Raw genomic sequence first — 5,513 nt, 5'->3', positions numbered from 1 at the left:
AAGTTCGGACACCAGAGGCGAAGTATAACAAGGTGGTGGACCGCGGTCGGAGTTTTATGCACAATAGGACCCCTTGGACTGGCCGCAACAAAATCACCGAATTCGCTTATATAGCTAACTAAGGAAAGCAACTGTTCTAAAAGCGGACACCTTTGGTGCACTGTGGTTTGTGCAGAGGAGCGGGCTTATAAGTGCAGTGAGATCAGATGTTTACAGTACTCCGACATGGGATGTGCTCCCATAGCTGCAGGATCGTTGTGTAAATGTGTAAAATAAACCCCTTTCTCGTTTTCTTCAGCCTCCCCACCTCATCTCCTCAACAACAAGCAATTCTCGGCGATAGAGATGGATGACGGTGTGGGTTCGCTTAACCATCGTAGTGCAACGCCCCGGTATAGCGAAAGCTAGCGACCATGTTCATGTGTCCCGACGGCGTACGCAAGCAACCCTCATGGTGACACCTGAGGCCGAACCAGTGACCCCAGAACCGTATCACAACTAGCGGTTCAAACACATTGGTCCAAAATCAGTGACACACACTAAGTCATCTCAGTGGCACACTGGCCCAGTTTTTAGACCGCATTGTCTTCGAGATCGGCCAACGCGAGCTGCCATATTCAAGACAGATTCCTAAACATAAAGCAGGGTTTAACTGTTAAGGTTAATTCACACATAAATGAAAATGTCTAGTTCGTTTCGAAAAAAATATGTTAGGTACATAATTTTTTTCAGAGCTTAAATTACCTCTTTCAGCTTTACATGCAAAGGCCCATGTATCATAGGAGTTTGCGTGCCGCCACCGAAAAAAAAAAAGCACATTCGTATGCGTTTCGCACAGTCCTCCTGCCGGTAGGGGAAGTCAGAGTGGAAGCTCTTACTCCGCTGTCAAGCCGACTTCTTGGAACGGGACAGTGCGTCTGACTTCTCCATTATATTGTTCTTAAGGTGTCTTTTGCATAGTAGAGACAGCAAAAAGGCCCTTCAATACGGGGACATAAAATTTAAAATCAACGCGGTTGTCTATAGCACCTGAGCGCGTGAAACGCGAGTGGTGTCAACTGCTATGCAACATTCATGTTTCACGAGTTCGGTAAAATTCAACGCGAGTACGACGCCTAAGGCATGTAGAATAAATGGGAGTGAATATACAAGCAAATACTGTGAATGTTTTTATGTGTGTATTTTTTGCCTGTATTTTTCTCACAAATTCTAGATTAGCGTTTATTAGCTTTTCAAGGAAAGCATGGTACGGGAAATGATAGTGTCTCACACTTCCTTATGTACATATCCCATGGAGACACATTCCTGTAAAAGATGAAAAAGAAAGGTAAGTATTTCGACCTCAATAACATGAGCAGATATACAAGCACAAATCTGAAAACAAAACGCCTTCATTGAGTAGAACGTTATTATTCAAATTCTTTATTTTTTTTTTCGCTAAACGACTCTCCTTCATTTTAATTGTGTATATTAACAGTGAAAAACAAAGCTGTGTGCTTGCCGTTACATGCGAAATGAATACGCCACTGCAAAGACTATGTCAATCGCCTTGCACCGAGAGAATACCGGTTATCCTTGCAAATTTTCACTGAAGACGCGGTAGTACTGATTAGTGTCAGCGGTGAAGTGCAGGTTGCCGTGGTGCCATGTGCTCTTTCACCATTCAAGGTCATGGGCTAAGTTTTGATTTTCACGGCCATAATGAAAAGAGGAAAGTAGGCATGACAATAAGAATGGACGATTCATTTTTTCATCGATTACCGAATAATCATTCATAATTTTATCCTGCAATCGATTAACAGTTTCCGATGCAGGGTTCGCCATGGAAGAATTGATTATTCTATTTTTTTTTTGCCGCGCACATTAAAAAAGTTGAAACACACTTTTCCACTTTTGTAGGACTCTAATGTTTAAGAGGTGGCACTAACTTTGGAACAGATGTGTATAATGGCTTGGTACAATATAATGTTTAACTTGATAAAGACTAAATGTAGTTGGCACTAGTGTCTTTTGAAAAGATAAATAACATGTGTTATAACTTGGCACTTATTGCAAAATTAAATAATATGCATGCCACTAGTGAATCCCTGTACGACACAGGTAATGAAGAAATAAGAAAAATAGCAATAGTGAAAGATGAAGTCGAACTTAAATATACAATAAATTACAATATGTACAGCGGAAAAAGTTTAAACCAGCGGTTTAGGAGTTTAAACCACATGTCATTTTCTACACAGCAAAGAAATGTTAATTAGCTGGTATTTTGGTGAAACCGACCCCCTTCCAAATGACTAATTTGATGAACCAATGACCCTAAGACCGCAGCAGCGGTGGAGCAGCTGACCAAGGCGGTGTTCAAACCGCTAACGCAGCAGAGGGTACTGAGAATCTCTGGATGAGGACTCGTCGCCAATGGAAACTGACCCTGGCCACCTTTAACACCTGAACTTTCTCGAGTGAACCTCGCTTAGCAGGATTCTTTGAGGAACTATCAGGCATTGTTTAGGACATCATTGGTTTGAGTGAGGTTGAAAGAACTGGTGAGGCTTATACAGTGCTGACTAACGGCCACATCTTCCGCTATAGAGGACTCCCAGCTAAGAAGCAATAAGGGATAGGCTTCGTAATCCATAAGCACATAGGGGGTAACACTGACGAGTTCTACAGCAACAATGAGAGTGTAGCAGTAGTCGTAATAAAGCTTAATAAGAGGTACACAATAAAGAGTCGTGCAAGCCTATGTACCAGCCTCCGGTCATTATGATGATAAAATAGATAATCTTTATGAACACGTTGAATTAGCGATAAGTGCAAATTCAGTACTCTGTAGTAATGGGCGACTTCAATGCAAAAGTGGGGCGAAAGCAGGCTGGTGAACAAGCAATCGGCAACTACGGCGCTGATTCTAGGAGAGCTAGAGGTGAGATGCTAGTAGAATTCGCGGAAAGGAATAACTTGCGAATAATGAAAACCTTCTTCAGCAAGCGTAGCAAGAGAAAGGGGACCTGGGAAAATCCTATTGATCAAACAAGAAATGAGATAGATTTCATACTTTCTGGTGATACCAGCATAGTGTAGGATGTAGAAGTGTTAGATGGGGTAAAGTGCAGTGACCATAGATTAGGGAGGTCTCGAATTCACCTCAATTTGAAGACAGGAAGTGTGAAATTAGTCACGAAGAAACAGGCTAACCTATGCACAGTAAGGGTAAAAGCAGGCCAATTCCGGCTGGTACTTGCAAACAAATATGCAGCCTTACAGACAGATAAATATAACATAGAGGTAATGAATGAAACCGTAACTAGGCCGGCTTCAGAAGCAGCAATTCAAGTTGGAGGTAAGGCACCAAGGTAAGCTCTCTGAAGTAAGAAAGGACCTAATCAAGAAATGAAAATGAATGAAAGTGCCTAAATCAAGAAATAAGATAGCATTCGTAGAATTGTCAAAATTGGTCAGCAAGGATAAAATAAGGGATATCCCGAATTATAACACGAGAAACACCGAGGAAGCAGTGAAAAAGGGACCCTGCATAATATCAGTGAGAAGGAAACTTGGCACAGGGAAAACCAGGATGGATGCACTGAAAGATAAGCACGGTACTATCATCAGCAATCCCTAAGATATAGTAAAAGCAGCGGAAGAATTCTATACTGGCCTGCACTGTACCCAGAGCGGCCACGATACCTCCATTAGAATTAGTAATGAACAGGTTATAGAGTTTCCTTCTGTAACTCGCGATGAAGTTAGAAGGGCATTGCGAGATATAAAACGGGGAAAAGCGGCAGGAGAAGATTGAATAACAGTCAGTTGAATCAAAAATAGAGGAGACGTATTGCTTAAGAAACTAGCGGTCCTTTATACGAACTGTGTATCGACTTCAAGGGTCCTAGAGAACTGGAAGAATGCCAAGTATACGAGTCCATAAAACGAGAGACGGTGAAGATTTGAAAAATTATAGGTCCATGAGCTTACATCCCGTATTGTATAAAATATGCACCAAGATATCCTCCAATACAATAAGGGCAATAATGGACTTCAGTGAACCAAGGGAACAGGCTGGCTTCAAGAAGAGATGTGTTCAATGGATCACATTCATGTCATCTATGAGGTAATCGAAGAATCCGCACAGTAAAGTTAGCCTTTCTGTACGCCTTTAATAAATTACGAAAAGGCATTTCATTCAGCAGAGATACCAGCAGTCATAGAGGCACTACGTAATCAAGGAGTACATGACACTTACGTAAATATCTTGGAAAATATATGCATAGGTGCCATAGCCACTTTCATTCTCGAAAAGTAGGACGTTGCCTCGAAAGAAAGGGGTCAGACCAGGAAACATAATCGCTGGAATGCTATTCACTGTGTGCTAGGAAGATGTATTCAAACTATTAAAAAAGGAAGGCTAAGGAGAGATGATCAATGGCAAATATGTCAGCAACCTTCAATTTTCAGAAGGCATTGCCCTGTTCAGCAACTCTGTGCACGTGTTAAAATAAATTATCGAGGACCTTAACAGAGAGAGTGCAAGGATGGGGTTGAAGATTGATCTGCGTAAGACAAATATAAAGATAAATAGCCGCGTAAGGGAACAAGACTTCAGGATCGCCACTCAGCTTCTAGAGTCTGTGAAGTAGTACGTTTACCTGAGTCAATTACTCGCAGGGACCCTGATTGCAAGAAGCACATTTAGAGAAGAATAAGAATAGGTTGGAGCGCATACGGCAGACACTGTCTGATCCTGACTGAAAGCTTACCACTATAATTGAAAAGAAAAGTGTACAATGAGTGCATTTTACCGGTGCTACTATATAGGATAGCAACGTGGAGACTGACAAAGAAGCTCGAAAACAAGTTAAGGACCACGCAAAGAGTGATGGAACGAATAATGTAAGGCGTAACATAAAGAGAGAGGAAGACAACGTTGTGGATCAGAGAGCTAACGGTGTAGCCGATATTCTAATTGACATTAGGATAATCAATAGAGCTGGGCAGGGCACGTTATGCATAGATTACGTAACCGTTGGACCATTAGGGTTACATATGGTTGCCGAGAGAAGGGAAGCGTAGTCGCGGACAGCAGATGATGTGGTAGGGTGATGAAACGAAAAAATTCGCAGGCGCTTCTTGGAATCGCTAGGCTGCAGGTCAGGGCTAATTGGAAATCTCAGGGAGAGGCCTTCGTCCTGCAGTGGACATAAAATAGGCTGATGATTCTGATAAATAATCTAACCCAATTGACACGGCTTCTGGCAAAAGGAAATATTTGGCTTACATTTGCAAACTTGTGCAATGAATTACCAGGGGACCATCTCTCCCATTTCTAACATTGTTGTGATATTGCCCCAGCCTCTCATTCAGGCATTGCTTCTTTGGCCCACGTATTCTTTGCCGCATGACAAAGGAATTTGATAAACGACTTCTTCCTAACCATCCATGTATTTAATTTCGTGATTTTTGACGCAAGCCGGTGCCTTGCAAAAACAAAAAAGGTTGGCCATTCTGCAAAGCCCCAA

The 5,513-nt window shown here is 42.0% G+C and overlaps 1 long non-coding RNA gene across 1 annotated transcript in view; it reads right to left on the bottom strand.

Annotated features, from left to right (window-relative positions):
• Positions 1–1,207: 1,207 nt before the first annotated feature.
• The window catches only part of LOC129385451 (uncharacterized), a 14,841-nt gene continuing 10,535 nt past the window's right edge, over positions 1,208–5,513 (bottom strand). The window contains exon 3 of the long non-coding RNA XR_008612976.2: positions 1,208–1,305. This is a non-coding gene — a long non-coding RNA (uncharacterized lncRNA). The remainder of the gene's footprint in view (positions 1,306–5,513) is intronic.

Source organism: Dermacentor andersoni, chromosome 7 (assembly GCF_023375885.2).
Source record: "Dermacentor andersoni chromosome 7, qqDerAnde1_hic_scaffold, whole genome shotgun sequence".
Lineage (NCBI taxonomy): Eukaryota > Metazoa > Arthropoda > Arachnida > Ixodida > Ixodidae > Dermacentor > Dermacentor andersoni.
Note: the sequence above shows the minus strand (reverse complement) of the source record. Positions and strands in the feature narration are given on the sequence as shown.